Source organism: Lithobates pipiens, unplaced genomic scaffold, assembly GCF_037356315.1.
Source record: "Lithobates pipiens isolate NorthernLeopardFrog02 unplaced genomic scaffold, aLitPip1_a1.2 Scaffold_19, whole genome shotgun sequence".
NCBI classification, from domain to species: domain Eukaryota; kingdom Metazoa; phylum Chordata; class Amphibia; order Anura; family Ranidae; genus Lithobates; species Lithobates pipiens.
This window is the reverse complement of record NW_027507764.1, coordinates 121589563-121601538: the sequence shown is the minus strand read 5'-3', so window position 1 is coordinate 121601538 and position 11976 is coordinate 121589563.

Genomic DNA, 11976 nt, shown 5'->3' with positions numbered 1-11976 from the left:
GCTAAGTTCGTCAAAAGCAGTACAAACTGAAATAGGAGGGGTGGGTGCTGTGTCCATCAATGAACTTCAGAGAAAAGGATTTTACGGCGAGTACAAAAATCCTATTTTCTCTATTGCTCATTGACGGACAGCAGCTCTTCTCGACCTTAGGGACGTCCCCAAGCAGTGTCAAAGAAACAACGGGTGGGAACAGCAAAAAATAACTCCAGCCAAAACAGCCAGAGCTTAAACCTTAAACAGCCACCTGCAAAACCTTGCGGCCAAAGCAAGCATCCAAGATGCACATTAACCTTGTAAAATTTAGTAAAAGTGTGAATGGACGACCAGGTCGCGGCCTTACACACCTGAGAAACAGGCGCTTGATGTCGGAAAGCCCAAGAGGCACTAATTGCCCTGGTAGAATGTGCCGTTACAGGAAAGGGAGGCGCCCGTCCCCTTTTGGCATAAGCCTAAGCTACAGTCTAATCCACCGAGAGATGGTGGCCGATGAAACTGTCAGTCCCTTCATTGGACCATCCACCAATACAAACAGCGAGTCCGACCTCCGAAAAGGAGCCGTAGCAGACAGATACACCCACAGAGCCCAGACCACGTCCAGGGAATGTAAAGCCACCAAGGTGTGACAGCCGAGGACATAAGGATGGAAGCAGAATGTCCTCATTTAGATGAAAGGCCGAAACAACCTTTGGAAGAAATGAAGGCTGCAGACACACCACCTTATCCTTGTGGAGGAACACGTAGGGAGACTTGCAAGACAAGGCTGCCAACTCAGAAACCTCCCTAGCAGATATAATGGCCACTAGAAAGACCACCTTCTGAGAGAGTGTCAATAAGGGAATCTCCCTAATGTTTTCAAATGGCAGTTTCTGAAGCACGAGAGCACCATATTCAAATCCCATGGAGGTAGCGGTGGCCGGATCGGAGGGGCCAGATGTCGAACCCCCTGAACAAACGTACTTACCAATGAATGACCCGCCAAAGGTCGCCGAAAAGAGACAGCCAAAGCTGATATTTGCCTCTTAATGGAACTTAACGCAAGTTTCTTATCCACTCCTTGCTGCAAAAACAGCAGAATCCTGTAAACTGAATATGTACGCGGATGCCACCCCATCTCCTCACACATGGAGATGTAGGCTTTCCACGTATGATGATAAATCTTCAGAGAAGAGGACTTCTGTGCCCTCAACATAGAGGATATTACTGAATCCGACAGACCTCGGTCCCTTAGCCCCTGGCTTTCAACAGCCACGCCGTTAAAGCCAGTGACGGTAAAGCAGGATGAAATATTGGACCTTGCCACAGAAGGTCCTCTCGCATCGGCAGTTGCCAAGGAACATTCGCCACCATTCGTACTATGTTGGCGTACCATGGACACTGAGGCCAATCTGGGGCAATCAGAATCACCGGAATCCCCTCGGCCTCCACTCTGCGAAGCAGACGTGGTGGAAGTTTGAGTGGGGGGGGGGGGAGGCATAAATCAGCCGATAGTGCCCCTATGGAGCCACCAACGCGTCTGCCCAGTGATCCTTTGACCTAGCCACAAATCTCTGTACCTTCCGATTGAGTCGAGAAGCCAGGAGATCCACATCTGGTGTGCCCCACCTTAGGAAAAGGAACCAAAATACATCCGGATGTAGTGATCATTCCCCTTGGTCCAGCATCTGACGACTTAGGTAGTCCTCTTGCCAGTTTTCTACACCCAGAATGCACAAGGCTGAAATAGCCAGCATGCGCCGCTCTGCCCACCGCAGGATGTGAGCAACCCGCTGCAGCCGAGCTCCTTGTTCCTCCTTGATGGTCGACATACGCCACAGCCGTATGGACACCCCCGCAGCCTCTGTGACCATGTGGAGAGGCACCGCCTGATTGCCCGAAGCTCCAGTACATTGATCGACAGGCGGGATTCCTCCTGGGTCCACCGATCCTGGGCTGACTGCATGCCCCAAACACCCCCCCCAACCCGTCAGGCTGGCGTCCGTTGTGATCAACGTACAATGAAGAGGAAGGAACGACTTCCTGGACTGAAGGGCCAGTGACCTCAGCCACCAGTGCAGGGAATACCTGACTAGCTGGCTCACCTGAATTTGACAATCCAGAGACAGAGTTGTCCCATTTGGACAATATCTCCTTTTGCAAGACTCAATTGTTGAATTGAGCATACGGTACCGCCTAAAAAGTGGCTACCATGAGACTTCTGTAGGTTCAGTACCCAACCAAACTCCTGAAGAGTTTGCATGGCGATTGCCACACCCTCCCTTAATTCTGAGGCAGAAGCTGCCCTCAGAAGGAGGTCATCCAAGTAACCCACAATTGCAATCACTCGCTGCCTCAACAAAGCCAAAATTGGGGCTAGCACCTTGGTGAAGACCCTTGGTGCCAACGCCAGGCCAAAAGGGAGAGCTACAAATTGCAAATCACAGAAACCTGATGCTTGATGCATATGGGGACATGCAAGTATGCATCCTTGATGTCCAGGGATGCCAGAAAATCCCCCTGATCGAGTGCAGCGACTAGTGAGTGAATTGATTCCATCCTGCACCTATGTACTTTCACAAAGCTGTTGAGGGCCTTGAGGTCCAGGACCATACGGACCCCTTCCTTCTTTGGGACTACAAACAGATTGGAGTAGAACCCCTGAAACCTTTCCGGGGTCGGTACAGGTACTATCATCCCGCGCAGCAGCAGGTCCTGTACTGGCCCAAACAGGGCCTCCCAACGAGCGGGAAGAAGACGAAGGTTGGAAGGAAAAAAAACTGTTTGGCAGACAAGAAATAGAAACTATATTGTACCCTGAGGAAACCAGTTTGCAGACCCACTAGTTGGAAAGTAGGGAGGTCCACTGAGCTGCAAACTCCCGAAGGCGACCCCCCCCACCGGAGAGTCGGGCATGGGCAAACCTTCATGCGGTAACAGATTTGTTTGCAGGCTTGTTTGGTTTGCTAAACTAGGGAATGCTTTTGTCCCTCAGCAAGCACCTTGTCAGACTGGGAACGCTTACCTGCCGACCCGGCCGGAAGAAAAATCCGCTTCTGAGCGGAAAAGGAGGGTCCTTGTCTAAGGCGTGGTTCCTTGCCTTTCCTGGACTGTGGGAGCAAAGTACTCTTGCTCCCAGTAACATTCTTAATAATGTCATCCAGCGAGGCTCCAAATAGCCTCTCTCCCTGGAAGGGCAAGTCCGCCAGTGCTTTCTTAGATGCCTGGTCCACAGATCAGCATTTCAGCCAAATCAGGCGACGCAGCACTACTGTCGATACTGAGGCTCTAGAGAGCAAGGGGGCCATATCTAAGGCCGCATCACAGACATACTTAAGGCCCTGCACCAACTGGTCTGCCAGCTCCACGTAGACCAGGGAAGTCTGTTGCTTCTCCAATTCACGATGCAACAATTTAGCCCATTCAGTCAGCGTTTGCGATACCAGGGCCGTGGCTAACACTGGTCACAATGCTGACCCCACCACGGTAAACATGGACCAGGCAAGCGCCGGTCCTTTTGTCGGCAGGGTCCTTGAAAGCAGGAGTCCCTTCCACCGGAATCGTGGTTACTTTATTTAACCTGGATCCGGGGGGGGGGGGGTCAACAATTGGAGGAGATGTCCATTTCTTCAGGAAACTCTCCTCAAAGGGGTAACGCACTGGCATGCATTTTGGGACTGAAAAGGGGCTGCGATTTTCCCCATTCCTTGTAAATAAACTTCTAAAAATAAGTTAGGTAAGGAAACACCTTAGGCGTGCGGGCCGGGTCTTGTGGGACCCGAAAGGTAGATGTCCCCCGACGTATCCTTCATTTTTAGGGTATCCCACACTGCTGTAATAAATGCTCCTACAAGTGCCCTTTCTGCGCTGACCCGGACACAGAGACATCCTCGATGTCCAAACGGTCCTGGTCCGCTTCCTCTGATACATTAGAACAGGGGCTGCCAGTAACAGCGGGGCCCAAGTCTGAATCAGAGCTTTCCCCAGAAGACGGTGGGGGGAGGGGGCATTTTTTTACTCCCCTTGCACCCGCACACCAACTTCCACCCTGGCAACAAAGACCTCCAGGACCGCCAACAGAGCCTACAGGCCCACAGGTGCAGGGGAACCAGTTGCAATCACAGGGATGTCTGGGGAAGAAGAGCCAGCTTCTGACGCCATGCTGACCCACACTCGCCTGCCACCACTTAGGGACCTAAGGCAAGTCACACAAAATTCCACCATCCTAGCTGCACAGACTGAGGGGCCCCCCACAGGACACACTACCCTGACCCAGGTACTGCGCTGTGCTGCTGCCCGCTCTCCCCTGCCAACCACGGGGTGTCTGTGGGGAAGAGCTCTATTCTAGAAGGAAACAAGCACCCAGTGCTAGAGGCAAAACTACCTGAGGCTACTAGAAAATGCCCGCCTCAGCAAAAAAAAGTCTGAGAGCACCAAGAAAATGGCCACCGAACTACTAGAAAATGGCTGAGGGCAAAAAAAACACAGCTGTGGCTACCACAAAATGGCCACGGCCCCAGGAAAATGGACGCGGAGTGTGCGGCAGCCTCCCCACATGGCTCACACAACACAGACACCCACGTGGCCCAGAAAAAAGGGAAGAGGATAAGCGGACCCCCAACACGCAGTGCAGCCCCCTGCCAGGACCCAGAGCCCCCCCAGCCAGGTACATGCACCGCACCCCCATGTGTCCAGTCAGACAGCAGCCCATAACATGGGGAGGAGGGAAAGGACAGGGAGAGAAGAAAGGGGGAGTGAGACAGCCCCTAGTCGACCTCCCAGGGAATGCCCAGCTGCTCCATCCTTCCGAGACAGGCGGAACCATACTTACCCCGAACTACTAGAAAATGGCTGAGGGCAAAAAAAACACAGCTGTGGCTACCACAAAATGGCCATGGCCCCAGGAAAATGGACGCGGAGCGTGCGGCGGCCTCCCCACATGGCTCACACAACACAGACACCCACGTGGCACAGAAAAAAGGGAAGAGGATGAGCGGACCCCCAACACGCAGTGCAGTCCCCTGCCAGGACCCAGAGCCCCCCCGCCAGGTACATGCACCGCACCCCCATGTGTCCAGTCAAACAGCAGCCCATAACATGGAGAGGAGGGAAAGGATAGGGAGAGAAGAAAGGGGGAGTGAGACAGCCCCTAGTCGACCTCCCAGGGAATACCCAGCTGCTCCATCCTTCCGAGACAGGCGGAACCATACTTACCCCTACTGCGGGAACTGCTGGACGCATTCCACAGACAGACCCATCACCCAAGCAGTATGAGGTGGCTGCCTGCCAAGGCAAACTGACATAGACAGCAGTAGCCCGGTCATATGTGTGCCCCGGAGCATATAGCTCACCGGCCGCCCCTGGAATAGATGGGGCATGTCGTGGCCAACCCAACGCGTAGCTAGGGCCTGCTCATGCTCGATGGCCAGACTGGGGAGACTACAAGGATCTATATTATCCAGCCTGTCAACCACCCCGGCTGTTGATGGAAGATCACAGGAGTCGAAAATGCAGAAAAAAGAAAAAAATTCCCAGGACCAATGGTCCCCTCGGGAGCCAGGTCCTTCTCCTATACTAGGCAGAAAAAAAAACAAAGCTGCTGGATGCAGTGTGAGGGGTTATAGCCAGTAGGACCGCCTCCTGGGTGGTACTGTGCAAGTGTTGCTGTTTGTAACACTATCTCCCTAGTCCTCTCCTAAATGGGCATTATAACCCCCAAGGTCAAGAAGATCTGCTGTGTTCGTCAATGAACACTAGAGAAAACATTATGAGATATTATACCTGCAGGTACGTGGTTGACCTTTCTTCATGGTGCCAGAGCCAGCCTCTCCTCCAGCTGAAACCTGTTGAGGAATTGCTATCTCAGGATGCTCTTGATAAATCACTTTCTGCACTATATGGGATACTGCTCATCACCGATTTTCCTAAGATTGAGAAATTGTGGGATTTATGTAAGGAAGACATTTCCTCCTTAGACAGGGAGAGGACTGTATTGAGCAATGCCCTAATTTGGTGATCTCCTCCAGAGATAAATTTATCCAGACCAAATTTTTGCATTGAGTATATTTACACATGTGAGATTGCATAACATGTACCCAGAGACCCTGTCAGACTCAGTTGGGTTCCTTTTTCCACATGTTCTCGGAGTGCCCTAAGATCCAAGCCTTTTGGTCCAAAATTTTTGACCTAATTAACCCTAGGCTTCAGTTGTCGGTCTCTATCTCTGGCGCAGGCCCTGCTAGGGATCTCGGATGATGCTCAGAGATCCCATCTTAGTAAATTACTCATCTCTTACTATTTTACGTCAAGAAGGAAACACTCTGTAAGTGGTCACCCCCCACCCTCCCTACTGTGTTGGCCTGGAAGGCCATGATTGATACTGCACTACCCCTTTACAAGTTAACGTATATCAGTTGTGGTTGCCCTTGGAAATTTGATAAAGTCTAAAAATCATGGACCTCCCTGTGATGAGCCTCCTAAATACTGTCCCTTCTTCGTTGATGTTATTTAAGGCCCCACTGTCTTTGGCTGGTGTGTCTCTCTCGCTTCCCCCCCCCCTTTTTTTTTATTTCCCCTACTTATTCTCCACATTTTGCTTCTATACTGTTCCCCACTTCCCTCTGCGATAATGAGGTCGCTCCCATAACTCAATAAATGTGATCAGTCCTCTGGCTGTTCTAGTAATTTCTGCATATATCTGTGTGCTCATACTGGAGGTTTTTTGGATTTTGTACGTATGTTCTGATGTTATACCATGTCAACTTTTTTGTTTTTTCCTTGTATGCACTATGTTCTCCTTTAACCACTTCAGCTCCGGACCAATAAATACCTTAAGGACCAGAGGTCTTTTTGCAATTTCGCACTGCGCTGCTTTAACTGGTAATTGCGCGGTCATGCAATATTGCACCCAAACGAAATTTGCGTCCTTTTCTTCCCACAAATAGAGCTTTCTTTTGATGGTATTTGATTGCCTCTGTGATTTTTTTTTTTGCGATATAAATGGAAAAAGAGCGAAAATTTTGAAAAAAAAAGATATTTTCTTCTTTTTGTTATAAGAAAAATCGAATAAACTAAATTTTAGTCATACATTGAGGGCAAAATTTATTCAGCCACATGTCTTTAGTAAAAAAAATGTCAATAAGCGTATATTTTTTGGTTTGCGCAAAAGTTATAGCGTCTACAAACTAGAGTACATTTTCTGGAATTTACACAGCTTTTAATTTATGACTGCCGATCTCATTTCTTGAGGTGCTAAAATGGCAGGGCAGTACAAATCCCCCCCAAATTACCCCATTTTGGAAAGTAGACACCCCAAGGAAATTGCTGATGGGTATGTTGAGCCCATTGAATATTTATTTTTTTTGTCCTAAGGGATTGAATAATGACAAAAAAAAAAAAAAAAAAAAAATTTTTTTTACAAAAAGTTGTCACTAAATGATATATTGCTCACACATGCCATGGTTATATGTGGAATTGCACCCCAAAATATATTCCGCTACTTCTCCTGAGTATGGGGATACCACATGTGTGGGACTTTTTGGGAGTCTAGTCGCGCACGGCACCCCGAAAACCAATCACCACCTTCAAGATTTCTAAGGGTGCAAATTTTTGATTTAACTCCTCACTACCTATCACAGTTTCGAAGGCCATAAAATGCCAAAATAGCACAAAACCCCCCAAAATGACCCCATTTTGGAAAGTAGACACCCCAAGCTATTTACTGAGAGGCATGTTGAGTCCATGGAATATTTTATATTTTGCCACAAGTTGCGGGAATATTACAAACTTTTTTTTTTTTGCACCAAGTTGTCACTAAATGATATATTGCTCACACATGCTATGGGCATATGTGAAATGACACCCCAAAATACATTCTGCTGCTTCTCCTGAGTACGGGGATACCACATGTGTGGGACTTTTTGGGAGTCTAGTCGCGCACGGCACCCCGAAAACCAATCACCACCTTCAGGATTTCTAAGGGTGCAAATTTTTGATTTAACTCCTCACTACCTATCACAGTTTCGAAGTCCATAAAATGCCAAAATAGCACAAAACCCCCCCAAATGACCCCATTTTGGAACGTAGACACCCCAAGCTATTTACTGAGAGGCATGTTGAGTCCATGGAATATTTTATATTTTGCCAAAAGTTGCGGGAAGATTACAAACTTTTTTTTTTTTGCACAAAGTTGTCACTAAATGATATATTGCTCACACATGCTATGGGCAGAAGTCAAATTACACCCCAAAATAAATTCTGCTGCTTCTCCCGAGTACGGGGATACCACATGTGGGGGACTTTTTGGGAGCCTAGCCACGTACGGGACCCCGAAAACCAAGCACTGCCTTCCGGATTTGAATATAAAATGCTACCAAAAACCTGTTAGCGATGGCAGGGATCAGGCCTGACTCTGCGATCGCTGCAGTTATGTGTTTAGTGTTTTGTAAGTGACAGTGATCGATCGATACTGCACTTGGGTGGGCTGGGCAGAGGGGCAAAACGCAGGTGCCAGCAGGTATTTGGGCTGATCCCGCTAACAATGCGTTTTTTTGGAACCCTAAACTGCTGGGGACGCTAGTATAGATCTGATCAGATCAGATATTGATCTGTTCAGATTCTATACCACTACGGGAGGTGTATGCTTTGCGTGTGGGTGTTAGCGGTACTGGCACTAACCTAGCGCTGCCTGGGGCGACGCAGACCCTGACCCTAAAACCTAATTGATATCACCCGCCGGGTGATCAGGGGGTTAAACCTTTATTGGGTAATAAATGGTGGGTGCCCTGATGCTATAAAAAACAAACTAACCAGAGTCACCCGTAACACTTATACGGTGATCAGTGGTGAAAGGGTTAACTAGGAGCAATCAGGGGGTTCAAATTTTTATTAGGTAGTATATGGGGGTCCCTGGCGCTATATAAAAACCTGACGGGGAACCTAAATAACTAACTGGCTAACCAGCGTCACCAGTGACACTTATACTGTGATCGCTGGTGAAAGGGGGTGAAAGGGTTAACTAGCAGCAATCAGGGGGTTAAAACCATTATTGGGTAGTATATCGGGGTACCTAGCGCTATAAAAACCTGGCGGTGAACCTAAAAAAATAACTAGCTACCTAGCGACACTAGCGACACTGATGCAGCGTTCAGAAAAATTATCGCTTAGTGACACTGGCAAAAGGGGGTGAAAGGGTTAACTAGCGGAAATCAGGGGGTTAAAACCATTATTGGGTAGTATATCGGGGTACCTAGCGCTATAAAAACCTGGCGGTGAACCTAAAAAAATAACTAGCTACCTAGCGACTGTAGCGACACTAATGCAGCGATCAGAAAAACGATCGCTTAGTGACACTGGCAAAAGGGGGTGAAAGGGTTAACTAGCGGCAATCAGGGGGTTAAACCCATTATTGGGTAGTATATCGGGGTACCTAGCGATATAAAAACCTGGCGGTGAACCTAAAAAAATAACTAGCTACCTAGCGACACATGCAGCGATCAGAAAAATGATCGCTTAGTGACACTGGCAAAAGGGGGTGAATGGGTTAACTCTAGGGGCAATCAGGGGGTTAAATCTTTATTGGGGGGTGATAGGGGGCTACCCTGGACCTAACACTAACTGTCCTGACAGTTTTTACTGTCACAACTGACACTGAATGCATTGATCAGTAAAGAAATGATCAATGCAATCAGTGACACTGTGACTGGGGGGGGAGGGGGGATCGGGGGGGGGTTTGTGTGCCTGTGTGTACCTACATGTCAGTGTAGTGTTGGTGCACACTTACTTTTACTCTTCTCCTCGTAGTCCGGTCAAAAAGACCGCCCCGAGGAGAATGACATCACTTCCTCCTTCCTGTGTAAACAATACACAGGGGAGGAAGCTTCTCATTGGCCAGGAGCGATCCAGAGGGGGTGGCCGAAAACCAACGGCCATCCCCTCATCACGGAGCGCTCCTGGACCGAATCGGACCGCCGTAACCAGCGGGAGGGGGTCCGATCGGACCTCCCACCCGCTGGAAGGCAATCACGTAGATGTACGCGATTGTGCCTGCCTGTGCCATTGTGCTGACGTACATTGGCAATACGGCGGTCCTGAAGTGGTTAATAAAGCAATCCTGATTGTTACAAAAAATTGTGAATGCACACTGTCGTGCTGGCAGTGCATTCTTAAAATGCATTGCATTGCTTGCTTGCTTTCCTAAAATAAAGAAGACAAAGGATATTGTTTAGTGCCACTTTAAACATGAGGATGTGCAACACAGAACAAGACAGAGGGTCAGGGTCCAGATTTGAATCTGCAATGTCTGGCTGTATCTCTTTTCACTGTGCCACCCGAGATGCTGGATAGCTCCCCGTCTGATCATTTGGGCAATTTTGCCTACCTTGAACTCTTTGCTCCTCCCATGAACTTCCCGATTTAAAGTGTTACTAAACCCAGGACCCTGCATTCACTATATCTGGTCTCCCACAGCACATGGAAATGCAACTATTTTAGTAAATATAAAAGGCTGAATACCTTTTCTCATCAGTGGTATATAGCAGTCTTGTGACTATCAGTGTCTGTTTAAAGCTTGTAGGAAGCGTTTTCATTCTACTCTGACTGTTTTATGAAGCTGCAGGATGCACATGCTGATCAAATGCGCCTCCAAAAAAAAAACGCCAAAAAAAAAAAAAAACACACAGCACTCTAGCAATACATACCAAACTTAGCATGTGCAGAGTGACTCCAAGGCTCTGTAATATCAGGAGATGGATCGGGGACTGTGGAAGAAGGGGAGGATCAGAGAAGACACGATCAGACAGGATTTTTACACAATGAGCAGGATTAAACCCTTAGGTTCCACAGTAAATATAACATAAATACGTTACTGCATATACAGACTGATTTTACTGTTGTGGGTTTAGTAACACTTTAACCACTTTCAGACCGGACCAATTTGCTGGTCAAAGACCAGACCACTTTTTGCGATTCGACACTGCGTCGATTTAACGGACAATTGCGCGGTCGTGCGACGTGGCTCCCAAACAAAATTGACGTCCTTTTTTTCCCACAAATAGAGCTCTCTTTTGGTGGTATTTGATCACCCCTGCGGTTTTTATTTTTTGCGCTATAAACAAAAATAGAGCGACTATTTTGAAAAAAACGCATTATTTTTTACTTTTTGTTATAATAAATATCCCCCAAAAATATATAAAACATTTTTTTCCCTCAGTTTAGGCCGATACGTATTCTTCTACATATTTTTGGTAAAAAAAAATCCCAATAAGCGATTATTGATTGGTTTGCGCAAAAGTTATAGCGTTTACAAAATAGGGATAGTTTTATAGCATTTTTATTAATAATTTTTTATTTTATTTTTTTACTAGTAATGGCGGCGATCAGCGATTTTTACTGTGACTGCAACATTGTGGGGAACCCATCGGACATTTTTGACACATTTTTGGGACCATTGTCATTTATACAGTAATCACTGCTATATAAATGCAGTGATTCCTGTGTAAATGACACTGGCAGTGAAGGGGTTAACCAGTGGGTGGCAGTGTAGGGGTTAAGTGTTCCTAGGGGTGTGTTACTAACTGTGGGGGGGTTGAGCTTTCATTTAGTGAACACTGATCTCTGCTCCAATCACATGGAGCAGAGATCAGCGTCACTCGTTGCTAGGCAGAATGGAGAAATGCTGTTTACTTTTACATTCGGCCGCTCCGTGAGACGATCGCGGGGATGCCCGCGGCGATCGAGTCCGCGGGGATGCCTGCGGCGATCAAGTCCGCGGGTCCCGCGACCGGAATGACACGGGGGTCCCGACCAGCGCGGGAGCGCGCCGCCGGCGGCGTGCTCCCGGTGACAGGGCGGCATTGAATATTGGATGTATCTGTACGCCAATATGCCTGCCCGTGCCATTCTGTCGACGTACATCGTCGTGCGCTGGTCGGGAAGTGGTTAAGCCATGTCTCTGCACTACCTGTTTGTCAGATTTTAGTGCTTTTCTCCAGCCAATATCTTGTT